Source organism: Equus przewalskii, chromosome 8 (genome assembly GCF_037783145.1).
Source record: "Equus przewalskii isolate Varuska chromosome 8, EquPr2, whole genome shotgun sequence".
NCBI lineage: Eukaryota > Metazoa > Chordata > Mammalia > Perissodactyla > Equidae > Equus > Equus przewalskii.
In genome coordinates, this window is record NC_091838.1 from 25,274,044 (window position 1) to 25,301,814 (window position 27,771).

Consider the following 27,771-nt stretch of genomic DNA (forward strand, 5'->3'; position numbering starts at 1 on the left):
CTTTGAAAACACTTTGTTGGGGGTGAAATCCCAAAGTTTGGGTATCTGTTCTACATCTTTAGAGCTCCACTGCCCCTGCCCCCACCACCCAGCACACCCCAGCCCTGCCCTCAGGCTCCAGCAAAACGCCTCCTGTATAAGAGGCCCACAGTAATTATTTGTTGAATATATTAATCAACTGGTGATGCGTTTCCTTGAGGCTTGCTGGTATATTAGTCACATTTCAGGGTAGCTGCTCACAGACACCTTCAATATGTGCAACTGAATTGATAAAAAGTAAGGCTCTCAATGTGCCCCATAAATCCAGTTGCTTCTTCTCAAGTACTGCTACATTAAAGCAAAATAACTTAGATGAATAGCATGGAAATTTTATTTGTAAAGAGATTCAAAGACAACCTCAGGTACACTGAAGTACTTTTCCAGCTCCTTGTTTTGCTATGAGCTCCTTCACCATCCCAGGCACGTTCATTGCCCTATTCCTCTCATTTTGCTTTGGCATGTTTATCTTCTAGAGTCCTATTCCAGCAGAAAGAGAGAGAATGCCTGCATTTCCTAATATTCAATAACTCATCCAGTATCTTCTAAGAGGATATTCCGCTGTCACCATTCTGGTCTGTTCCCATGATTATTCCCTCCGGATACAAAAATCAAGTTTTAAGTGTATTAAAACTCTCTCCAGCCAATGGCTATAATAATAGTAGTTACCTTTGTTAAGATCTAATAGATGCCAGATCTTTCACACATACTGTTTAATTCTCACCGCTCTGTGAGATTGGGTTTTATTATCCTCTATTTTATATTTTAAGCACTCCAGCTCACAGACATTAAGTAACCTGCCCATATCTTTTCCTTTTAGTCATTGCCTCCCTCTGCGGTGCCGTCATTGGCCTTGCTCCCCCAGGACTCTGACTTCCAGGCAGACAGACACAACTTGCATACTTCTGTCTTTCCCTCTATCTTTCCCTCTATCTTGTATCTGACTTTACACGCCTCCCAGGCCCCAGAGATAATCTCTCATTTTAGACCAATAGCTGTGTAAGCTGCTCTAGTTCTCTTCAGAAATGAGTTTCCTGAAGAACCAGTCTTTCTTGTTGGATGTTTCAAGATAAATCGGAACTGTTCAAAAGGACGCTGAAGATAATGGTTTTAATATAACCATTTATTCAGTGCTGTTTCTTACAAGAAAGAGAGTAAAAAAAGAGAAGTGTCAAAAATAGGTTGCCCCAGTGCCTAGATGACATACAGTGTGTAAGTGGGACTATAGAAAATATTTTTTTAATTCTTAGGGATCAGATAACTAAAATACGTCTCCTGAGATGTGTCATAGAAAGTTGATGCAATAGAGCCTAATTTACTTTGCAGTTTGGTCAACTACAAACCTAAAGTTTTATTTTGTTTCATTTTGCTTTTAAGAAATACTTTGATCAAACACATAGATATGGAGAACAGATTGGTAGTTACCAGAGGTGAAGGGGTGGGGGCAGGGGAAAGGGGTACGGAGTACATGTGTACGGCAATGGATAGCAACTAGACTTTTGGCAGTGAACACCATCTATACAGAAGTCAAAATTTAATCATGTACACATGACATTTATATAATGTGATAAGCCAGTGTGACCTCAATAAATAAATAAAGAGAAGGTGGGATGACTTCTTGACAGCCCCAAAGGAAATAAAACTTGTTGGGAAACTATAAAAAGCAACAAAACGAAAAAACAAAACTGGGGAAATCTGAATAAGACCAGTAGGTTTGGTCACTGTACATATCCTGGTTGATATTTAACTATAGTTTTGCTGAGATAACGTTTGTAAGATGTTATTATTGGGGGAAACTAGGTAAAGAAGTGTACATGGGAATTCTCTGTGTTGTTTCTTACAATTGCATGTGAATATACAATATCTCAAAATAAAACTTTTAGAAATTTCTTTAAAAAAGAAAAAAATGCTTTGTTTGTTACAGCCAGTCCCTTGAATTTTGCAGGGAATGTAATGCGGCATTTCCCAAAGGACTAGTCAACCACAATGAAGAATTTATTAGACAGCTAGATTACATGGTTGGTCACTCTTGGGGCATATATTTTTTTCATTTGTAATAAAATGTATTTGTATGATGTAACAACCAGGGCTAAAAATATGTTTCCTCACATACTCTCCAATTCACCACATTAGGTGATTTTTTTTTTTTTTTTTTTTTGGTCTTTAAGTAGGAATTAGAGAAGTTTTCTTGAAATGTGGTAATGCTCGTTTGGAGAAAATTAATTTTAATTCTGTTGGGAGAACATCTGACTTTTACTTAAAATTCTGGAAGACTTGAGTGTAACTTCTAAATTATATGCACTAATTGACATTTCATTTTAGCCATGATGGCAAAACTACCTAAAATAAATTACCATAGAAACATAGAAATTCTAAGCTATCATGCCAACAGTCTAGTATGATTTCTGTACCAAATATCAAAGCATCATCGATTCTATAGAATTCTAACTGGATGCCTTTGCACATGAATGTAGCTCTTAATGGAAATGAGATTTTATTCATTTTCCTTCTGTTGCATTTACCCAAAGACAAGTCTTATGTGAGGATCTGTCTACTGGCAAAGAGTATAATATTCTCAACAAATGCCTTTACTAAGGTTTATTTTCTTTTCAGCCATAAGAGAGCTGGAAGCTACAGAAAGGCACTGGGAATGTTACAGGACTTAAAAAGGGACAGAAAAATAGAATTCTTATCAAAGACAAACCAAACTGACTGTGTTAGGCCAAGAATACATTGCTTGGATGTCGCTGTAAAATAGAATTTGATTGATGCTTTCTCTATTTTGAAACGACATGGTTTAGCCCAACATTCATCTAAGGATTAAGTAATTATTTCAGAGAAAATTAAAAAAGAAAAATGGGTAACTCCCACTCATTTTAAGGATGATTGAGAAGAAAAATGATAGAGCTTAAACATCTAAAATTTCTTTGACTCACAAAAGATTTCATTTGGGATTTTAGGAAAGGATGTTATAGAAGCATATTCTTTAAAGAACGTTGTTTTGTCTTGGCCATCTGCACAACTTCCTATTTTTTTGATGATAGTAGGAACCTAGAGAGGGCAAAGGAAATTCTGGATTTTCTCTTTTCCTCTAAGAACCACCTGACTTTGACTCATTGCCTGTTTCCACCTTCCTATAAAGAAAGGGAAAGAACTGTTAGTCGAGATGGGATAAACTGAAAGTTGATCGACCTGCTGGTGGTGAGTTTCAGACCTGAAGTCTGAACTCTAAGAGCGAGTCTGTATGCCCTGTGGTTGTTGGGAAGCCATAGCTGGCCATCAGTATTTGATTCTCTCATCCTGCTCCCCACTTGGAAATAGAGTCAGAATCACCTAAAGCAGGACCTTGGTCATCCCCATTACCCTGAGCAATCAGAACAAAATATTTAGAGCAGGCAGAATCAATTGGAGAGTTTTCCTGCAGCCTTTTTTTTTTTTTTTAACATGTAGGCTTTCCCCAAATATTCTTCTACTTCTGCCATGAAACGGAGGCTATTGCTAGGATTAAAAGGTGTTTGCTAGGCCTGCGCATTTTAGTACGCTGCACGACTTCATATTTGCTTTGGATGACAGACATATATTTTCTTTCTGCCTGAAAAGACTGTTTGTTTTGTGAAGTACAAGTTAAAAGAGACTGAATTTAACCCGGAGGATGTCCTTTCAGATCTTTGATTACACACATCTTTGGGGGTGCGAGCTTTATTGGATTATGTGCAGCCCTGTGATTCCACTAACCGTGTGTGCAAACAGCAGGCGAGCTCGGAGGGTTATTAAAGAGGCTCGCTGGTTCTCTATTTCACATGATTGGGAAGGTGAACATGTTTCCTATAATCAGGGTGTACCAACGCAGAATTAATAAAGTTTAGCAAAAGTTGTGCCGGACCACTCATTACCCCCAGCACTGCTATAACTGGCAGCATTTGTGCTTTTATTTTCATCTCTTGTTTGATGCCTTTTCTCTATTAAACTGTATGTCACTGTTCAATCACTGTTTTTAATGTATAAAGACTATCTGAAGATCTTCTACACGTTTATGGGGGAATTATTTGAAAATAACATATAGTACTGCTATATACCATCTAGACACATCAGTGCAATAATTAAAAGGAAGATAGATGGAAAATCCTTTCATAGTGAAAAACACAATTGTGAAATTTGATTCTAGCTCCTTCTGAAAACTCAGATCTCAGAAACTAGGACATAAATCAGTCTATAAATGCAGTCCTTTAGTCAAAATACAGTCTCCATAAATATTTTAGCACCATTTGTGATGCTTTTAATTCTGCATCATTTCACTTTAGTTCACTTCAAAGTTAAATTATTAATGTGTCTCTTCTTCAAAGTTCAAAATACGGTATACTTAAGAGACTTTACTAATTGGAATTCAGAACATTCTCTGAATGTCTGAAAGTGTATTGTTCATGTGTATTTGCATTTCTGGGAGAAAAACAGAACTGGCTAGGCAAAATTGTACCCAGCCTCCACCCAGCAGAGCGCTGGGCGTGGAGTCCACACTGCGTGAAAGTTGTGGAAAGAAAATTCTCAAACATGAGTTTTTATTCCAACCTTTGAAGTATCCTTTTTTTCTGCTCCTTAAACGCCCAGGCCCTTCATGCTACCCACTAGCTGCAAATATAGCTGGGCATTCGTATCTTTTCTACCTCCCTGGAAATGTCCCCATGTCCTCTTCTACTCTCCTTCAAAACTGGATTTGCTCGGTGAAACTGATCACGTAAACTCTAAGAGGAAAGCAATCAGATTAAAGTAATTCAAACAGAGATGTGAATGATTATGGCTGGCTTAGTATATTTACTGTTGCCCCTTTTCCCCCCATTTTAAAAGAGAAAAATGTTAATCCAAATTAGTGATTGCCTAAAGGTGCATTTTATCTGAGGTACTTTGAGTCCAGGCCTGCTTATGTGGGCCACTTCAAATCATAATACATTCGGTTTTGCCCAATACCCAAGATTGGCCTGATTTCTCATGATGGAATTGAGGTCAATAAAAAAAATATAGGTATACAATTTCTATCATACATTGTTAAGTAAATATCAGCATTTTCCCTTGGAGGTACTTGGCTCCCCCTTTATACATCAGCAGCAGAATCTTCTTTAAAAGCAAAGAAGACAAACTCTACATTAATATGTGTATTTGTCTGCGGAAATGTTTATGTTTATTAACTATCTATTTCTTTAGCTAGTTTGTTAATCAAATATTATCACCTGACAGAAAAATGAGGCATTCTTGGATGCTTTGTTAAATATTTGGGGCTAAGTATACAAAGAAAAGATAATCTAGAAGACTTTGAGAGCCAGTTCTGTCTGTCTTAAGCATCAGTGACAACCCTGATGATACTGACTTAAAGTTCTTTATTCATTCTTTTGTGATTCATACAATGTACATATGCTGAACTACCCTCCAAAAACAGGAAAAACTCAGGAATCATCTGGTCACACCCCTGTATTTTAGAGAAAATAACTGAAGCTTGGAGACAATTTGCGATTGCCAGCTGTGGCTAACCTAGAGTTGAATCCAGCTCTTCTCACCCTTCCAGAGCTTCTGCCAGGAGCCACGCCCTCTGCTCACTTCTTTTTTCTCTCATTGCCTAGAAAGGCAATTGCCAAAGAATATTACCAAAAATATTAAAGATATTTAACCAGAACAACTTTGGTTTAAATTGTTTAACGCACAGCGACGAGATTGTAAATTGTCGCCTTTTTGATTTATGAATGCCCTATTTTAGTTTGTCTTACTATTTTAAGAGGGAAAAATCACTTTTATGAGTCAATGCTATCATAGAGCCTACCCTGGAAAAAAAAAGTGCTGAACTCAGAACATCATCTTTGAGAAACTTAATGGCAGAGAGAAAATGCAAAATATTAATGAGTTACTCCATGCCTGTGCGTTCCTGTTGTGGTGGGCAATCCATGTAATAACACCTTCGTCCTTGAGATCTTTAAGTGACTTAAGAAGAGTTTCTAAGGAAGACAAATTCTTGACTCAGCAGAATCCATAAAGTGCATGCTTGCTCCCCATGTGAGGAGCCACTATCTCTATTTTGATACAAAAATTTTAGAAAAAGATTTTAGTAGGCTTCCCACCTGTGACGCAGAAGCTATGACAGAAGTCACCGCCAGAAAGGTCTTGTACGTAGTCTCAAACACTACAAAGTACTCTTGAAAGGCACTATGAACTGTGATGTGTCCTCAAAGGCCTTCTGTGTGCTCACGGACTCCTAGAACAAACGGAATTCAGGAATCCTCCTCTTGAGAGTGTAGATAGAGCCTTCAGGGTGAGAAAGATAAAGATACAACCTGCGAAGGTCTCAGTGGTAACGGGGATTCCGGCCTTCTAGAGTTGGACACCCTACATGTTTTTGCATCCTTCACAACATTCTTTTCTACTCCTAAACAGTTTTCATGGCGTACTATCTGTGTTTTAAATTAAAGTGGATTACGATTAATTTTGCCTTCAACATTTTGCAATATCTTTTGCAACTTTTAGAGATCTTTCTTTGGGAATTGAGTCTAATACAAATAGACTTTCTTCTCTGAATAAATAGTACATGATTCTCATCCTTGGCTCCGATTTTCTAATCGTGGCTCAGAAATGCCTCAAGTAGTCAAATCCAGAAGCCAGCATTACCTTACTGCTCACAAAATCTTAGGAAGCCAAAACGTTTTTGGGAACACACATTCCTACCACTGTCTACCCACACACACTCCAAACTTCCCTCACACTTTTCCTTCTCCAAAACAAAATAAAAATTCCATCATTCTGAAAAGGCACTCCTGTATTTCTATGGAAACTGAAAAATTTCCCTCAAGAAAATTTTAATACCAAAGTTTGAAAATCCACTGTGGAAAACAAAAATATGGATGGACTCGTTAACACACTTCCAGCATTTAAAAAACTGGTAGCATGGATGCCAGGCACAGACAGATGAAGTCGCTTACAATAAACTCACAGCCAGGTAAAAGGAATACTGTGCAAGTTTGTTTGCCTTCAGTATGATTAATAACAGGGCCAGCTCCTGTCACACTTGGCCAACAATAGGCTGTCATCTATCATGGTGAGAAAAACTTCCTGGCATTCAAGTTGGGTACTCCTTTCTAGGGACTGGTCATTCAGGAAATCTCTGGTCTCTGCCCTTAAACAGATTAGGGAGGAGAAATAGCCAATATTCATGGAATCTCTAACAACTAGACAGCTAAATAGAGTCTCCTCATGAGCAAAGAACAAGGGTAGTCAGATATTCTACTAGTATACAAGTATGAAACTTACTACTAGTATCTTTCACACAGGATTAGCAGAAGTTCAGCACCTTCTTTTTGAATGCTTCCATCTAATGCCAGCACAGTGAGCACTTGGTGGGGTGGTGTGTGTGCAACAATCCAGTGCTAACATTCTAAGCCTCACTCTGATGCATGCATGTGAGATTGTAATGTGCATAAAACTTCGCTCTATGTACAATTAAAAATTTTAGAATGTAGTAGAAAGATCAGGACACAGCGGTTACTTGGTTACAAAAGCAGTTAAGCATATAAATTTCCAGTCATTTTAGGGTAGGACCAATTCTCTGTCGTAGTGTTTGGGTCTATGATTGCAGCCCCATGTGGACTTAGTAGTATAACCAACAGCCATAAAACTTTGTCCATGAATATTTTCTCTTGAAACTTCTTTAAAATGGTGCTCAAAGTTAAAGATTCTTATGAGGCAATCTGAAATAAGATTCTTAATGGATTTTTATAATATTTTTAATAATCTTTTACAGTATCATTGTCATAATTAGGCAGCAAGACTTTGAATAGCCTATCTTTATTCAGTCTTTTCAAAGCATCAAATTTAATTTATATAAAAACAATTCTCTTTGCATGCAGATTTAATCAGTTTATATGCTGTTTGAATAAATGTTGCAATCACACTACTAAGTACGATGGATACAAACAGGTTTGGGAACTAATACCTGATTCTTGGTTAGCTTATATCTCAAGTACTGGGGGTAAAACCCCAGGTTTTTTTTCTTTTTTTTCTTTTTAGCTTTTTATTTCAGAAAAGGTTTAGACTTTCAAAATTATGATGAAGATAGTTCAGAGAGTTCCTACATACCCCAGACCTGGTTTTCTCTATTATTAACGCCTTTCATTAGTATGGTACACTTGTCGCAGTTAATGAACTGACATTGATACATTCTTCTTATCTGAAGTCCACACTTTATTTACATATCCTCAGCTTTTCCCTAATGTCCCTTTGCTGTTCCAGAATTCCACCCAGGATAGCACATTGTTACCTTCAGTCCTCACGTCTCCTTAGGCTCTTCTTGGGCTGTTGCAATTTCTCAGACTTTTCTTATTTTTGATAACCTTGATAATTTTAAGGAGTACTGTCAGGTATTTCATAGAATGCCCCTTGATCGGGAATCGCCTGATGTTTTTCTCACGATTAGATTGGACTAATGTAGTTTGGGGAGGAAAACCATGGAGATAAAGTGCCATTCTCAACAGATCATATCAAGGGTTCATATTATCAATGTGATTGATCACTGTTGATGTTAACCTTGATCACTTGTCTGAAGTAGTGTTTGTCAGGTTTCTCCTCTGTAAAGTTACTCTTTTTTTTATTCTCCCTTTCTGTACTGTACTCTTTGGAAGAAAGTCATTATGTGCAGCCCACATTTAAGGAGTGGGGAGTTATGCTCCCCATCCTTGAAGGTAACTATCTACATAAATTATTTGAAATTCTTCTGCATTGGAGACTTGTCTATTCTCTCTCATTTGTTTGTTTATTCAATTGTTTACTTTTTTCAGTATGGACGTGGGTATTTATTTTTATACTTTGGATTATAATCCAATACTATTTTGTTTGTCTATCTATCTATCTATTTATCTATCTATCTATCTATCTATCGACCTATCTCAGATTGTTCCAGCTTTGGCCACTGGGAGCTCTTTCAGTTGGCTCTTGTATCCTTCTGGCAAACACCTATCACTGTTTGTGTGTCTGTATGTGTTTTTCGTTTGTTTTGTATTTTGAACACTTTCTTACTTATTGCTGCTGCAAGGCACTCCAGGCTCATCTTGTTTGTTTTCTGCTCCTGTCCTACAACCAGCCATGTCTCTGAGGAGCCCTCATTCCTTTTATTGGAGAATGGTAGTGTGCTCATTGCTACTGGCGTTCCATTGCTTGTAGGACCTCTCAGCTGACACAGCAGGTGGATATAGGCACAAATACTAACCAGTATGTATACACGTATCTATAAAGACTTCTGTATGTAACCATTTGTATCTATATTGAACTAAGATTAATTCATACTGATGTCTTCAACTCTAAGCCTTTGCCACATAGCAAATTGACACAGCTTATATCTTCCTTTCCAAGTTGTGCAACCTTTTATTTTCTTTTCTTGTCTTATTGCATTAGCTAGGACTTCCAATGCAACATTGAATAGGAGTGGTGAGAGAGCACATCCTTGCCTTGTTTCCAGTTTTAGGGAGAAAACATCCAGTTTTTCGCCATTGAGTATGATGTTAAGTGTAGGGCTTTTGCAGATTTTTTTAGTGAAGTTCAAGAAATTCCTTTCTATATCTAGTTTGCTAAGGCTTTTTTTTTTTTTTTATCATAAATGGGTTTAGATATGTCACATGCTTTTTCTGCATCTATTGATATGATCATATGATTTTTCTTCTTATAACCTGTTTTTGTTTTTTGTTGAATATATTTGACATAAAACGTTGTGCAAATTCAAGATGTACAATGTGTTACTTTTTTTTGTTTTAAAGACTTTATTTTTCCTTTTTCTCTCCAAAGCCCCCTGGTACATAGTTGTATATTTTTAGTTGTGGGTCCTTCTAGTTGTGGCATGTGGGATGCCGCTTCAGCATGGCTTAATGAGCAGTGCCATATCCGCACCCGGGATCCAAACCAGCGAAACCCTGGGCTGCCGAAGCAGAGCATGCAAACTTAATCACTCGGCCACAGGGCTGCCTCCACATTGTGTTACTTTGATACATTTATATAGTAATATGATTGCCGTTGCAGCAATACTTATCACATTACATCCTTATTTTACAATATTGTTATCTATATTCATTATACTGTGCGTTAGGTCACTATGGTTTATTTACTACTTGTTACAAGTTTGTACCCTTAATATCAATTTTTATTCCCCCACCTCCCTCTTCTTTAACCTGTTGATGTGATGGATTACATTAATAGATTTCTAATGTTGAGCTAGCCTTGCATTCCTAGAATAAATTCTACTTGTTTGTGATATATAATTCTTTTTATACATTGTTAGATTCAATTTGCGAATATTTTGCTGAGGATTTTTGCATTTATGTTCATGAGAGTTATTGGCCTGTAGTTTTCTTGCAGTGTTTTTATCTGGTTTTGGTATTAGGGAAATTTGGGTCTTAGAGCATGAGTCAGGGAATATTTCCTCTGCTTCTGTTTCTGGAGACATGGTGGAGAATTGGTATGATTTCTTCCTTAAGTGTTTAGTAGAAACCATCTGGGCCTGATGATTTCCTTTTGGAAGGTTGTCAATTATTGGTTAATTTATTTAATAGATATGGTATTGTTTAGGTTATCTATTTTTCTTTGTATGAGTTTTGGCAGTTTTTGGTAGTTCCATTTCATCTAAATTGTTACATTTGTGGGCATAGAGTTTTTCATATTACTCCTTTACTATCCTTTTAATGCACTTGGGATCAGCAGTGATGACTCCTCTTTCATTTCTGATATTGGTAATTTGTGCCCTCTCTTTTGTTTTTTTTAGTTAGCCTGTCTAGCTGTTTATCAGTTTTATTGATTGCTGAAGGAACCAGCTTTTGGTTTTGTTGACTTTTTTCCTGTTGTTCTTCTGTTGTCAATTTCATTGATTTCTCCTTTAATTTTTATTATTTCTATTCTTCTGCTAGGTTTAGACTTAGATTGCTCTTCCTTCTCTCATTTCCTAAGATAAAATCTTAAGTTATTGATTTTAGATCTTTCTTCTTTTCTAATATATGCATTTCATGGTATAAATTTCCCTCTAAGTGCTGCTTTTGCTGCATCCCACAAATTTTATTAAGTTGTACTTTTACTTTCATTTAGTTCTTTCTTAAGTTTTTAATATGTCAAGAAATTCTATATAACTAAATTTTTAAGTACCTTAATAAGATTTTCCCTAGATGTTGACAATTTTCAATTTCCCCTTTTGTTCTTCCAATTCCCCTACCTCCCACTGTCCTACTTCCCCCGCCCCAAACCCCCACCAAATCCAGGCTGTCACCTGCATTTGTGTCACACGTAGTGAGCATCCAATGAAAGTTTTGGGGGAGAAAGTCAAAGAACCTAAGCCCAAAAAAGCTATCTCCCTAACTAACCAAGAGTCGTGGCTTATTCCCACATTAGCCAATGAGCTCTGTCATGTTTGGTGGATGGAGGCCCCTCTATTCCTGATACCCTATTAATTAATAGTAACCTGGGACCTGCAAGAAATAACTTTCTCATCAGTACACTCCACAGAAAAGCCGTGTCAAAATGTCTCCCTGTCAGTTGGTAATTCTGTACCATAATCTCCTGGCACGAAAACCAGCAAAAGAATCCACAAACAATAGACAAAACTATCTTGGGGGAGCTTGGAGTTTTACCAAATGGTTCTGAAATTCAGTGACTACTGCATAATTCTCCTCTTGGAGCCCAATTCTTTAGTGTGCCTGAGTTTGGCACTAAGAACAGAGTAGTAAACAAGGCAAGCAAGGGACCCTGCCCTCAGAATTTAGATTCTGGTCAGAGGAGATGAACAATCCAGAAACCCCTGATTAGTGCCTTGCCACCTAAACTTGGGTTCGTGTATCAGCCACATTGGCACCACCTGGGAACTTGTTTGAAATGGTGAATCTCAGGCCCCTCCCAAGACTCCCTGAATCAGAATCACATTTTAAGAAGATCCCCACGGGATTCATGTGCATGTTATAGTTTGCAGAGCCCTGCCCTAGAGAATATGATTATCTGTGATTATGCTGTGAAAAAGATGTGTGGGCTGGGAAGGATGGCTCTGCTTTTATAGGCTTGTCAGGGCAAGTCTCTCTGAGGAGGTTGCCCTTGAGAGACAGAAGAGTAGACCCTTGTTCACCTTGACCCCTCCCTTTTAGTTCCTCCAATCCCGCTACCTCCCCCTCACCCTGCCCTCGACCCCCACCAAATCCAGGCCATCACTTGCATTTGTGTCACACATAGTCAGCATCCAAAGAAAGTTTTTGGGGGGGGGGAAGTCCAGGCACATAAGCCCCCCCAAAAGCTATCTCCCTAACTGTTTCATTTAAAAAGGAAAACATGGGGGCTAGCCCCATGACTGAGTGGTTAAATTTCTGTCCTCTGCTTTGGCAGCCCAGGGTTTCGTTGGTTCGAATCCTTGGTGTGGATATGGCACCACTCATCAAGCCATGCTGAGGCCTCATCCCACATGCCACAAATAGAAGGTCCCACAACTAAAAAATACACAACTATGTACTGGGGGGCTTTGGGAGAAAAAGGAAAAAAAATTTTTAAAAATCTTTAAAAAGGAAAATATTCAAATATAAATATTTATAGTCTTCAACTAAAATACCCCTGGCCTGTGAAAGGAAAAATAAAATATAATATGTGTTTTTAAAAGGTTCTGACTTCTCTCTTTTCTGAGAGCATTTTTTTCTTCGGAAAATAAATTGTAACTGGAAAATTCTATTAGCTTTTATAAATGTAGATGCAGAAAAATGATCAGATGGTTTTAAATTTAAAAACTGCTAGGTAGATATTCTTTCTTGTTCCCTGATAATAGGCTCTAAACTTTAATGGTGCGAGTTTTTCTCTTTTCCTTCAGTTGATCAATGTAATTGAGATTTTTCCCATTTATTGGAGTTGTCATCTTGTGGTCATATAATTATGCTAGAGATATTAAATGTGTTTTAGACACAAAATTATAAATATAATACAGAGGCACTGTGAACTTATTTCCATATCATTAAACTACATTTTACCCATGAGCAAAGTGCATTTTTCATCACTTGCAAGAAATATCTTGCCTTGCAGTAGCACGCATATTTAACATTCTTTTAAAAGCCACTCGATTTGACATTGCTATGTGAAATACTTTATTATCAGGGAATAAGGGGACAGCAGATTTGCAAGTATCAATATATAAGACTGACCAATTAGTAAGATTCTAATTCTATTCTAAATGGCCATTCTGCCAATTAACAGTTTTTTCAGGGTGCAGGGTGTTATTTTGGAAAAATGTACTGAAGTTAAGATTCTCTCATGGCACTGCTTAAGAAAAGAATGAAGGGGTTGGCCCCGTGGCTGAGTCGTTAAAGTTCACACACTCCACTTCTGCGCCCCAGGGTTTCGCCGGTTCAGATCCTGGGCACAGACATGGCACTACTCATCAGGCCATGTTCAGGCGGTGTCCCACATAGCACAAGTAGAAGGACCCCCAACTAAAATATACAACTATGTGCTGGGGGGATTTGGGGAGAAAAAGCAGAAGAAGAAAAAAAGGATTGGCAACAATTGTTAGCTCAGGTGCCAATCTTTAGGAAAAAAAAGAAAAGAAAAGAATGGAAAGCGTAAAAAGTTCCTGTGTCCAAAAGTAAATTCTAATACAACAGCTGTTCATATCAGTTATTGTGTTGTAATTAAATTTTCATAATAAATAAAGCTCATATTTTTATTTCAGTGGTATTGAAATGTTTGGAGTTTATCTGCTTAGTAATTATGCAAATCCTAAAATAATTCATCCTTTCCAATGTCCAGAAGTCTCCTCCTGTTGGGCTTCCCTTTCAAACCAGTGCTTGATGACTGTGTCAGTCAGTGAAGCTTCTCATAGAACAATCTCTGTATGACTAAATGCCAGTAAACTCTTTTACAATATGGGATTTTGATGTTTAAATGGTCATTTTGGTACATGGATTTAGCCTCAAAATAGTCTTATAGGTTATATTTAAGGTGACAGTGGCTTTTTATTATTAAAAATATGTCAATGCTCTTACTAAAATTTAGGGAGAAATAAGAAAATAATAAATTAAGTATTCTAATTTAAAAACAATTCTGACCCAGCCCTGATGGCCTAGTGGTTAAAGTTTGGTGTGTTCCACTTTGGTGGCCCAGGTTCAGTTCCTGGGTGCAGAACCCCACCACTCGTCTGTTAGTAGCCATGCTGTGGCAGCAGCTCACACAGAAGAAAGAGAAGGACCTACAACTATGTACTAGGTCTTTGGGGAGGAAAAAAAAAGAGAGAGGAAGATTGACAACAGATGTTGACTCAGGGCAAATCTTTCCCAACAAAAATAAATAAATAAATACTAACACACCAACCATTTAAAAAAAAAATTCCTCCAGCAGATTAAAGTCTCTTTTATAGTAAGAGTCCAACCGAGCAAACTTCTCAACTAACTATTACTTTATTTTATTTTACTTTTCTATTCTTTTTGCCACACAGCACTTTAGAGATCAGAAGTGCATTTACTAGGCAGGGTGTGTCCACAGATCAGCAAACAATTAGTTCACGTCCCACAGCCACAAAGCTGCAAAGTGATTACTGAGAGAAAAATTCATTCTCTTGAATCCTTCAAGATGATAACGAGTATATATTACCTTTCATTAACTGGGGCAGAAAAGTGGGCAAAGTCATTCTAGAACAATTTTCAACAAGAATCAAAACACCAAGACAGTTAATTAAACTTAAAAAGACACTTGCTTTCCTGAGAATTTTTAGACATTTTACTGAAATTATGTCACCCAGATTATGGGCGTCAGTGTTCAGAGCTACTGCTAATTTAATTGAATTCTTGTTCTAAGACAGTCTCTCTGTCAGGGCAGGGGCCAGGTCAGAATCATTATAATCAACACATGTATTCATCACTCTCCTGTGGACGAACCATTCGTAGGCCATTTTAAAAGCTTACAATGGCCTAAAAAGAGTCCTCCTTTACTGTGCTTCAAGGTGAACTGCTGCCCTGTCCCAGCCATTCACCACATCTTCAGGAGGACAGGGGAGAGATGCCACTCAGTGATTAAGCAGGTGGAAAAAGTTGTCTTCATCAAAAATTAAATGTAATGTGTAGAAAGCTCTCCTTTTCTGTTAAAAGTTCCTGAGACCAGCTCTTGTAAACCCACCAAGCATCCATTTAGTCTTTTACCGTTAAAGAGAAAGGAACTTATTTTTTTAAGCAAACGATGTCCACTCAATGCTCATTCCCCACGAGTCTGTTTTATGCCCCTTGTATTTTTTCCTTTTTGTCTCGAAGAGTAGGTATGAAGGTTTCACATAATTCATCCATGAGCCCAGCCAAGGTCCAGAGGAAGATTTGTGCCCTCTCATCTCCTCTCACACAGGCTTTTGTCTTTCTTTTTTCTTTCTGGATAACGTACTTCACTAACAATGGCACTGATTGACAAGCGGGGCAATATAAAGAACGACTTTGATCAAAATGTTTGAGTCGGTTGTTCTGTGAAAAAATAATTTGTGACAACATTTTTAGCTAATGAAATGAATGTTGTAAAGATCCAGATAGAAATGGCTACTGCTGGTGTGCCCATAAATGTTTTTTAGGACCCAATGTGAAAACCTAAGCTATGTTTGAATCCTTAGGCCCCTATTTGAGGACAGATAAAATGGTCTCTCTGCTGATGTAGCATCAAATGTTATTGTATGTTTTTGGCTTTTTCCAGTTGGAACAACTTGATGCTTCAGAATATATTCTGACATATAGTCTTGAAACTACAGACTAAGTCTCTAGCCATCCTAAGACTTAGAAGATAAAACACTGGACAATCAAATGCTGATTCCCAAACAGAAATCAAACTATCAGACTGCTCTTAATCACCTTTTAAAAAATATAGTTTGATTGTATATTGAATTTTTAAGGTTTAAAATCATCTTTTACTTTAGTAGAAGAGCCACATAATTATTTTATTGTTGTCCACCTTTATTTCACATTATCCTAGACAAATCATGACTTTTATGGAAATATAGTAGGTATAATGACTGTCCAACAATCAGATGGTGTGTCTGGTGTCAGTAATATTGCCTCCAGAGTTAAATTCTACTTATTTCTATTTTTCAAATGTCTTTCTATGTTAAAAAGCATTCTTAGTTCTCAGTGATGTTCACCACAATTTCAATGCAATGCAGACTCCCGGTTGCAGCATCATTTGCACATTTCGGTCCCATCTGTCGGCCATTAGTCTCTTCTCGGAAGTCACACTCCTTCCTCTGCAGTTCTATAGTCGTGTATATTCAGTTACAGCAATTAATCCTGTCTACCTTGTATTATTGTTTGTCTCCCTCCACTGTGAACTCTTCAAGCATAGGAACGATCTTACCTGTCTTTATTTTCCCTGGCACCTCTTGTAGTTCAAGGCACAGGATAAGTGTTCAGTAAAATATTTCTAACTGAATTTCCTACCCAAGGAATCGGTGCATTAAATTCAGTCTTTCTAGGTTCTAGCTGTGTCTTCCCCAGCAAGCTCTTCCAACCATCCTTTGTTAAAAGAACATCTGAAAACATCAGCTCACACATGGGGTCAGTAGCAGAGGTGTCATGGTTATGATATAGGATTTGAGGCCAGGCAGCCTGCAACAAATTCCAGCTGGTCCGCTTATTAAATAACTGAAGAATACCCTCTCTGGGCCTTTGGTCCCTCATGAGTGTGGTGGTCTCACCTGGTTATTGTGAGGATTAAATAGGGCACTGCGCTTGGTATACAAGGTGGGACCAATAAGCATTAGATATTGTTAAGAGAACTTAAGACCACAATTACCAAAAGCTGGCACTGAGCAGTTGAAATGACTGATCTGTGTTCAGTTACCTGCTGGTCAGGTATAGCCCAGCTCAAATTGGTTGTGCTAAGTGTAGTTTCCTGGAGAAATAGATTTAAAATGTGAAAGGTATATTTGCTACTTTTTATAATTGATACTCAGATGTATTTTATGCCATCATCACACGGGGTCATAATCATGCAGGATTATGATCTTTTTTAATTCTTTTTTTTTTTTCAAAGATTTTATTTTTTCCTTTTTCTCCCCAAAGCCCCCCAGTACATAGTTGTGTATTCTTCGTTGTGGGTTCTTCTAGTTGTGACATGTGGGACGCTGCCTCAGCGTGGTCTGATGAGCAGTGCCATGTCCGCGCCCAGGATTCGAACCAACGAAACACTGGGCCGCCTGCAGCGGAGCGTGCGAACTTAACCACTCGGCCACGGGGCCAGCCCCTCTTTTTTAATTCTTTATACCATAATTATCTAATTTCCACATATATTCGGTAGATGTTAAACCTGTAAATGATAGATAATTCAAATTCTTGACATCAGTGCTTTAAAATTAGTCTCTGTTAAAACTTAATTGTTGGTTGAGTGGGTCTGTGTTAGTGGATGTTGAAAGATCAAAAAAAAACAAAGATGTTTGTCCAAATTAAAATTATAACATGTAGCTCATATATTCTGAATGAACATGTGTGCTTCTTATTAATAATTTTATTATCACCAAGTTACAGGATAGAGTTTTAATTATGACCTTTATATCAGTAAAAGCCATGTATTCGGGATTAAAAACCTATTGCTTTAACTAGTCTAGTTAAAGACTATGGCTTGATACATTCTGGGCTCCAACTTTTATAAAAACCAGAGAACACTTCTAATAACACTTTTCTAATTTCATGGTTCAATGCACAGTCAGTAAAGATTTAAATAATTCAGAAAGAAAGCCTATTCTCTTTCTTTATTAGAAGTTTGAGTCAGGCAAATTCTTTGACATTTAATAGGTTTTTAACCCTTTTAATAACTTTTTATAATGAAATTTATTGGCAATTGTTTTAAAGAAAGGGTTATTATATTAATATGAATAGGAGTCAGTAGTTTTTATGATTAGTTTTGAGACCTTGACCTTATGTGACTCAAAGTGTATAAAAGCATAAATGAGTGAGTAATGTTAATATTAACTAAATTAGGTATACTCAGAAATATAGAGACTGTGTATAACTACATTCATCCAATTATCTAACATGCTGTAAAATTTTGGCACACAAATATTTGAATTTTTTAATTGTTTTAAAGGAGCTTAAGGTCACTTACAGAGTCAGACACTTTAAAGGAACCGAAAGACATTGTAATTTTCCTAGACTGATTTTACCAAATTATTAATACTATACTCAATAGGAAAGGATTTCTGGCCTTTTCCTATCTTATTCCTTCATGCTATTTTAATGTTTTATAATATATTATTAAAAGGATTATTGGAAGATTTCCATAAGAAAATACTAATTTAAAATGGTACTTTTCTCCAAGTCCCCAATAATTTGGGAGCATACCAATATTCTGTGTAGGGAAGTTATCTGGCCCAAGCAGAATATAAGGTTTTAATTTTACTTCTTGAGATGTACTTTTAAGTGAATGTCATGTGTATCTAATGATTTAAGAGCTTCTAAATGAACTCAAATATCACTTTTCTGAACTGATGTTAAGAAGTCAATATTCCACTTGACATCTCCATTTTTACTAGCATCCCATTAACATTCCAGTGGAAAGTATGAAATTCAGTTAAATTTTCACGTTTAAATATAGTATAAAGAGCCCTTTCAGCTGACTTGTGACGCTATAAATATACAGAGCTAGTTCTGGTAGGCAAGCCACGACTCCCGTAGGGCATATCTCATAGCATTTCCCCATTTTCTTATCATCAATTCTTCCAATCCATTCTTTTTGTTTCAATGCACACAATCTTTTGAAAGTGTTCTGAAAATAAGGCATGTTATTCGGTCCCTTCTCTGGGCACATCAAAACAGAGATGTGAACAGACATCAGCATGTTGGAATACACTTAATATGAGCTGATAGCCCCGTGAACAAAGCCCTGCTTACACTTTGTAGTGCAGATGCAAAAGGCATGACTTATACAAATAAAGGGCTTCATTGACTGTAATCACAGGTAACCCAGAGCTGACTCACAGACTCCTTACCAGAGATGTACAGTTTTGTGGGAAATGCTAATTCAGCTGTTTTGAGAACCAGAGGGTAGACCAGATGGTCCCTCAAACCTTTGTAGATAAGACAGAGCTTTTAGTCATGAGTCCTCGTGTCTTGCCATTAATTGGAATTATGAGAGATGCTCCTCGTCAGTTAAGAGTAGATCTTGCCTGTTGTACATTTGCATGTTTTCTTTATTCGGGCTGGGCAGAGGCGCCCTTTCAAGGGCACGAGGAAACTCAGTGTCAAGCTTGGTAATACTGATGTTGATAGTTAATAACAGCAGGAGACAAATGGTGTCAGCATGAAGCAATCAGAGAAGTTGGGGGGGCCTCAATTTGAGTAAAAAAACATCCTTCCTACTGTGTGGTTAAAAGACGTCACTATACCCCATAACCTTCTGGCCATCAGCGTGATCCAAAGGAGGGATTATCTGTACAGAGTTTATGGGAGAGAACCGTATACTCTGAACTGGAATACCTTTTTATGCATCAAACTTTTTTGAACTTTGTATCCACCAGTTACCCTATTAGCCTTGATCAAGGACCTATTAAAATCCGGGTTATGAGTTCAATCTTTATCTGGGCTATTTACTTTTGTCACAGTGAAACCTGCGCTCTGTGATGTAAGCTGCCCAGCTCATCCCAGGGAGGGTCTGCACAGATACAAGCTTTTGGCTACCAGAATGCTTGGTCACAATTATATCGGTGGCTCCCCGAGAACTCGAGCCAGTCAGGGAAAGTGACTCAGGGATGATAACAAAAGATGAACATCCTCATCTTCTACAAAAGGTCGTGTATGTGAGCAAGAACCACACAAATAAGTTTACATTTGACAAAACATCGTCATAGTCTTTATCCTAGTTAATCCTCGCAATGGAACTTTACAGCAAGCATTTAAGATCAGCACATTTTTCTCATATTTGTCTCTTTAAAACTTATCATTATCAAACAAACTACATCAAATACTTACTCATCATATCGTCTGTTTCACATCAGGGCAGGGATTTCTGTGTGCTTGCTCACTGTCGTTTCCATGGTACCTAGACCAGCGCCTGGCACAGAGTAGGACTCAATAAAAATATTTATTGTTGGAAAACTGTTATCCCTATTTTACAGAGGTGGAAAATGAGGGTCAAATAATTTAAAAAGAAGACAACTCATTTGAATCAGAGCCACCTTGAGGATGTCATGAGCACGGTTCCCTCCACTATAGCACACTCCCTTTCATCTAGAGAAAGGAAGAAACAAGTCAAATAAAATGGTATAAAATTACTTTTTTGACTTTTTATAAAAATGAATCCAGATGCATACACTAGGGCAGCTAAGATGCTTCCTTCTGGATCTAAGGGTTGTGACAGAAATAGAAGTCGAGTTCCATCAAGAAGGGCAGGACATGGCAAGGACACTGAGGACATTGAGAGGCTGGGGTTCCTCCCTCCTTCTGAGGCTTTCTGCTCTTCAGCATCTGATCTTTGGTTCACCCCGGGAGAGTATACAGAAATTTAATTAATGAAATTAAAAATTGGTGAAATTATCTTTAGCCAGTGTGATTTTTAGCCATGACTTTTAAAATTTTCAACAATATTTTCCTCTAACACATCAAATCTCTTTAGTAATAAGGGTCCCCTTCATGAGAGAGGCCACGTTTGAGGGAGGAGGATGGTCAGGCATTATGGGGGTGCATGTGGGCATGAACGTTGGTTTTTACGGGTGACTTTGATCTTCTCCAAGGACGGTAGTTCTAGAGACTGCTGTCTGTCCATTTGGCTAATGTCTAACGAATTGTGCTCCAGAGTTCCTGCGTTGTGATAATTAGTTTTATAATGACTATCCTAACTAAACTACAAATATTCCATTTTAGTGTATTGTAAAGAAATCTGAACCTTATTTGTTCATATTGTCTTTTGGAAGGAAAATAGATTCCAAATGTTGAATTCAAAAACAATTTTGTGTTTGGAACTTTAGAGTTGAAATCAAGTTATTCTCACCAAATTCTGAGGATAAAAATACGTTTTCATGAAAATCTTCACCCTTTCTTTTGAAACCCATTTTACCTAATCTTTAAAAGTATAACATTGTGCTATGCATATGCATTTTCCAGGTTTCCCATCTTTTAACATTAATTATCAGTATTCAAAATCAGATATCTAATAGCAAAAATGTTAAAGTTTATTTGAAGTACACATTTTTAAATAATAAATAGATCACACAAGGAGATCACATAGAAACAATTTATTTAATTTGTTTGGACAGCAAATAATTTAGCTCTCTCTTGGAAACGCATTTAGGAAAATAATAAATAAAATTTGATTATTAAATTTGCCCACGCATTTGTTCTGGTGTATACATTTACATATTAATTGAATCCCTGGCAAAAATATGTAATCAAATTGGGGACTTAAGTAATATCAACATTTACATTCTTCTCATAGCCTCGTGGAGTGTGCTATTCCTAAGAAAAATGGAACTGCTTAGCCGTCCTGGCCTGATTAATCATGCAAGGCTGGATGGACTTCCAAGAGCCAGGCTCAGAAGTTTTTGTCTAGATGCTAAGGATGGTAAGTGTTTGATAGTGTGGATAAAAGGGACTGAGAGTAAGCACTTGTCACAGCCTCAGCCAGCAGGGTCTCCTCATAGCCCTGGGGAAAGCACTCAACAGCAAAGGGTGTCAAATGCTGACAGACAGGGGTAAATGGAAGGGCTTCAGAGATTCCTCATGTTCTCTTGTTCCTGCTGGAACTGGCAGACTTCCAGGCCTCGCCTGCAAAGAGCACAGAAAGCAGCAGCTGGTGAGCCACATTAGCGAAGAAGGCCTCGGGGCTCCCCATGTTCCAGGCTCTGTTCACCAACTGCTGTTCACTCAAACAGCTGGATCAGAGCGTAGAGAGCCAAGACGTCGTTAGGGTTTTATGTGTACAACTGTTTTGATATGGATTGTCTGCTAGAGGCAGAGATAATGATAGCTTTCAAGGCTAGCATGTTGGACTGGGAAGGATCGGATTTTGAAAGAGGAACACAGACTCTGGAAGGATTGTGAAACACAAACAGCTTTTAACACTGAAACACAGCTCTTCATTTGTCCTGGTGCCATTCGAGTGCTCAGTTTTAACACCATTTAGTCACTAATACAACTAATGTTGTTCTAAGGATTTTTCTTTTAAGGGGATATTACAGTTATGCCAAAATGTTACTCATTTTTTAAAATAATAATTTGAGATGACCGACCTGGATTTTTTTTTCTTTTCCTTTTCAAAGAAGATCCAAGGAAAATAAAGTGCAAACACGTGCTGAAATATGTGTGGAATAGTGTGCCTGAGGTTTGCTACTTGAGTGCTGTCCTCAATCTGAAGGGCACACACTATAGGCAATTGGGCAAAGGGAGTGAGGAGCGTGGTATTGGCGTCAAGGCGTGGATTACAAGGCAGGTCACAAGGGAGAATATATGGCACCTGCTTTGTTTCTTAATTGACCTTACCTGAGCTTTTGCTTTCCATTAATTGGAAAAAGGTTTTGAAGGAACTCAGTTGAAATCTTCTCTTCATCATTGTAATCCTCCTCCATGATTTTAATTGACAGTTTTGGGCTCCCATAATTAGAACAATATTAGTCCTCAATGGCAATCTGCAACATTTAAGGAAATTGTTCTGATTTTCAAAAAAGTGAAATCAAGCACCCATTTTCAATGGATTGAGTTTGAATCATTCAAAGCTAAAATGCCAACAACATGCAGGACTTTAAGCCAAGAAAAAATGAAGTTCACTCAGCTTAAAGTGAACAAAGTGAGACTACACACCTTAGAAAGTACCTTTGAGGGGCTGGCCCCGTGGCCAAGTGGTTAAGTTCGTGTACTCTGCTTCAGTGGCCCAGGGTTTCACCGGTTCAGATACTGGGCACAGACATGGCACCGTTCATCTGGCCATGCCAAGGTGGCGTCCCACATAGCATGACCAGAAGGATCTACAACTAGAATTACAACTATGTGTTGGGGGCTTTAGGGAGAAGAAGAAGAAGGGAAAAAAGATTGGCAACAGATGTTAGCTCAGGTGCCAACCTTTAAGAAAAAAAAGTACCTTTGAGACATTTGAGTCCTGAGAATTTGGCAAATGTAATTCCCAAAAGATCACGGATTTGTAATACTATTTATGTGAAGCCAGCATCATCAGTCCTAATGTACTAAATGCCTCTCAGTATAATTCAGGAAATATGTATTTAGTAGCTACTACGTGCCAAGATCTGTGCTAGATACTAGGGTTACAGTGGTAAACAAAATCGATTATATCCCTGCTTTTTTGAATTTATAATCTATTAAGGTGTGTCTGTTAAGATAAAGTTCAGCTGCATATAACAGGAAACTCAAAGTGACAGCGACCCTAAAAAAGATAGACATGTGGACGTTCCTTCCTTTTCACATTAAAGACTCTCACAGTAAGTAGATTGTCCAGGGTCTGGTGGCTCCATGGTAAGGACATGACAAGGAACTGAAGGAAGGACACTTCAGCTCCTTCTTTCTTGTGCCTCCAACATCTTAAGGGTGCTGCCTCTTGCTCCAAGACATTTTCCTTAGCTCTAATCATCACACACACATTTTCGCCAGCAGAAAAGAGCAAAGGAGGGTGAGCCCTTCCCTTTAAGGAGATTTCCTAGGAGTACCACACAGCACTTTCGTTTACATTCCACTAGCCAAAACATGGTAACATGGCCATACATAGCTGCAAAGGAAGCAAGAAAATGGCCTCTGTTAGGTAGCTTCTTGGCTGGACAGTTAAATATGAGAGGCCTGTCCCCCAGGACAAAAGTGTAATGAGTCTCCAAGGGTGCAGGTTGAGGATTCTGCCACAAGGGGAAATAGACATTATTCAAATTTTCTTTTCACCTTGTGACTATTGTTAGATGTCATAGGAAAAAAGAAAACTCCTCAAACTGGTTAAAGTCAGTTAATATTTGTAATATTCATTTCTTCACTTATATACTGACTCAGCCAATATTTTTTGAATGCTTGGAATACCTAGTTTAGCTAAAAGAGATCTCAGGAGGGATTGAAAAATGCATTAGTCATTTACTAATCAAGATTACTGTCTAGAAGAGAAGTACACATTAGACTAAGGAATTTAAAATTGTTGTCCCATAAAGAAAGTACAAAGTGCTTTGGCAGTTCCGAATAAGAAGGTTCTGGAAGCTTAACAGATGAGCTGACTTTTGAACTTGACCCTAGTGTATTGAGAATTTGGATATGTGAATATGGAAATGACATCCTGGAATTGTAAGGAGAATACAAGTATGTAAAATAAGCATATTTCATTTCTACATTAATCTTTGTTGGTAGAGAGATCTGAGATCATTTAACTGCTTCCATTCTCGATAAACTTGTGCAAAACAGCCGTTCCTCCAGGGCTGCCTCAAAGGGAATTACAAGGCTCACTAGGTAAAAGTCCTGTGCAAACGACAAATCACTGAGCAAAGAATGGTTGTTTTAACTGTTCTTTAAAATTTCAGACAGCAAATGCTCAGAAAATGAACACTGAAAGAGCAGCATAAACAAAGACACATGTTGGAGGGAGAGAGACGTAGGTAAAGACCAGCAATTATCCGGGTTTGCCTGAACAATGAAGTGTGTGAAGGACAGTTATGGGGAATAAGGTTTATGTGGAACTCTTAATGGCATGCTGAAGAGCTCGGGTTTAATTTGGTGGGCAGATATCATCGGGAAGTTTTTGAGTCTGTGGCTCATGAAGATTAATTTTGCAGTTCTCTTCAGGGTGGATGTGAAAAGATTCTTTTTTGCTGTTGCAAGTGAAGAGGTAATGAAGGCTTGAAATACAGGAGTGGATGTGGGAATGAAAGGAGGGGAGGTGGAAAGGGTATGTGGAGCAGACTCAGTGGAACTCACGGCAGTTTGATAGAAAAGGAAATAATCAAAAATTACCAGAACATTTTGAGTAGAGGTGACAGGGTGAATGAACATGTCATCAACAGAAATGGGACACATAGGACAAAATAGGTTTCAGAAAGAGAACTTTCTTCATGTTTCTAGCAGAGGTGATGCCCGGGTGGTGAGTCTGGCAAGCAGCTGCTGACTTAGATCTGGGGTTTGGGTCAAAACTGTACATTTTAACTTAGAACATTCCCGATTAACAAAACTGTGATAAATCTTAGCAGGGTGGAAGAAATGTGACTCAGAAACAGAATGTTAGGGAACCACTTAGGAATGGGAAATTGTAGGAAAAAGAGAAGTCATGAAGGAGTAGAGAAGAATCAGAGAAAACACCAGTTGTTGTTAAGCATGACTTAGGTGAATTATTCAGACTAGGTTAAAAATACTGAGATTAACAGGAAATAGTATTTTGCAAGTTGAGGTTTTGTGTTCGACATTAAGACCTGTAGTCAATCAATATCCTTCTAGAAGGAAACCAGCAATCAAAACATTTGCTCACTTTCATGAGCTAAGTAATTATTCCTATTTTTCAGTAATCAGACTCCATCCAGTTTAATTTTCCCCATATTACACACAAGGCAGCGATTAATACTGAATTGCCTCCTATGAAAGCAAGGTAAAATGAAAATACTCCTCCTGATTCAGAAATGTCACCATGGGTGTTAAGATCTGACGATTTCTAAGTGCACTGAGGGCTAAAGATATGAGTATGCTCTCTAATTTGTGCTTGCCACCCTCCGCACAGGGAAAATTGTTCTCTGATTCGGTGTTAAAGCTGCTGTCTGCCTGGCCTAACACCATTGGTGACACAATATTTTGAACTAATAATGAGCATGTTGAAAGAGAGGTACCCTGTTGAGTACTTCATTATCCCTACCGAAATTGATTCTTTACTCCTCTTTAGCCATGCCTCCCTCCTTCTACTAAAGGTGCAAAGGTGGGAATACAAATTTTAGCACTCAGAGATCTATCCCCAACACTAATTAACATGGGAAAACAATCAAAAAGATTACAAAATGGTGGGAGAGAGGAGCTATAAAGTGACATAGCTTTAGGCCTTTGAAGACCCTTGGGTGTAGTCATAAATCTAGAAACTCTGTATATAAGTGAATTTAAAAATCATCATCTGCAATATCATGTTAAAACTGTGATATTTCTAAAAGAATAACAAGGGAAGTGGGCCCCAAACAGATAGGTTACAAACTGTTCGTGCTTTGCAACTTGGGATTTACGTGAAGGAGAAATAAAGATATCAATAGATAAATACTTTTGGAAAGATAGTTTATTCAAGTATGATTTTGCTAGTAAACATTTCTAACTTACAGAGCTATAACAGTGTGTCTTCCTATAAACATACGTGTTTGAACATGTGCGTGAGCGCTTTCTTTGGTGCAGGGTTGGGAGAGAGGGCTGCCCTGTGTAGGACAGTGCCCATTATGGGCATTCATATCTCTTTGCCCACAGTGAGAGAGCTTTTCCAAATGATAAGTCTAAGAACAAACACAGTAGGACTTCAGGACGTTACAGCAGAAGACTGAAAAGAGACATAGTATTTACTGCATCTTCTGTGTATTTTCAAACGTTGGTTCTGGTTTTTATGTCAATGCACAACTTTAAGGATATCTGTGAAGGCTAATATTATTTCAGAAGGAAGATCAGATTATAGAAGTTATGTGAACACCTAAGAAGGAACAAAAACTATTTTAGTAAATGTGAGTGGAGGCAACATGAACGGACTAGATAAAAACAATTGATTTGGGTAGACGACGTTTGACAAGGTGTTTTCGATTATCTTTAATTAACTATAACTCTCTCTACAAGATATATAACATATTGAATCAGCTGCTTAATACAATAGGAAGTATACAAGACAGGAACTGAGAGATGCAGATTTTAACTCCAACTCTGTGGTTTGGGAAAGTCATTTAACCTCTCTGGGCTTTATTCGTTCATTTATTCATTTATATTGATTTATATATTTATTCAACAAATTTGTACTGTAGCCCGCCCCTGAGTTACCTCTTCTGTAGACTAACAAAGTGTCACTAAGGGCCTTTGCAGCTCTAACATGTTTCATTGAATAGTAGGAACTCCTTAATGAGGAATTTCATTAAAAGGAGAAGTACGAGCTACTTTTGAAGGATTGGAGGAATGCAGGTTAAATTATGGGAAGAAAACGTTGATTCAGACCAGGAAAGCAGCAGGTAGAAAACCGTGGGGCCAGCCTAAGCCTTCACCAAGAAGAGCCAGAGTCTAGGATACATAGAACTGAGCCTGAAGATGAAGCTGCAGCAGGAGGCCGGGAGGTCTGCAGGGGTGATATTGACTAATAAAAGCCCTCCTGGTGGAGACGGTCAACCTAATACAGAGAACACAGGCAGACCCCCCCTTCAGTTTCAACTGGATCTGACCAGGTTGGTGAAATGGCTAGAGAGCATTGGTGGAAAATGATTTTATTACTGAAAGAAAAAAAAAAAAAAACCTATGACTTAATTGACCTTCACAGTTATTTCCATGTTATGATAACATTTGCCGACAGGTAATTACTAGGTATTCTGACATCATGTGGGATTTTTTTTGAATGAAACAGAGAAAGACAACATTATGAACTTTATTTTTCAGTTCCGAAATGTAACTAACCATATATCCCTTCACTGTGCTTCTTTTTTCCTTTTTTCCCTTTGTTCCGTCTTGTTTTATAAAGCCTCTACCTGCATGAACTCCTCAAACTGCTCAGAGTGAAAAAACTGAGCTGCTTCTATAAGCACCACAAAATATTCCCCATTATTTTAAGTTTGAAAGTGCCGGGGAAACATTA

General features: G+C 37.9%; 1 protein-coding gene across 4 annotated transcripts in view; it reads left to right on the top strand.

The window, feature by feature from the left end:
* The window catches only part of TOX (thymocyte selection associated high mobility group box), a 290,420-nt gene that overhangs the window by 216,899 nt on the left and 45,750 nt on the right, over positions 1 to 27,771 (top strand). The window lies entirely within an intron of this gene.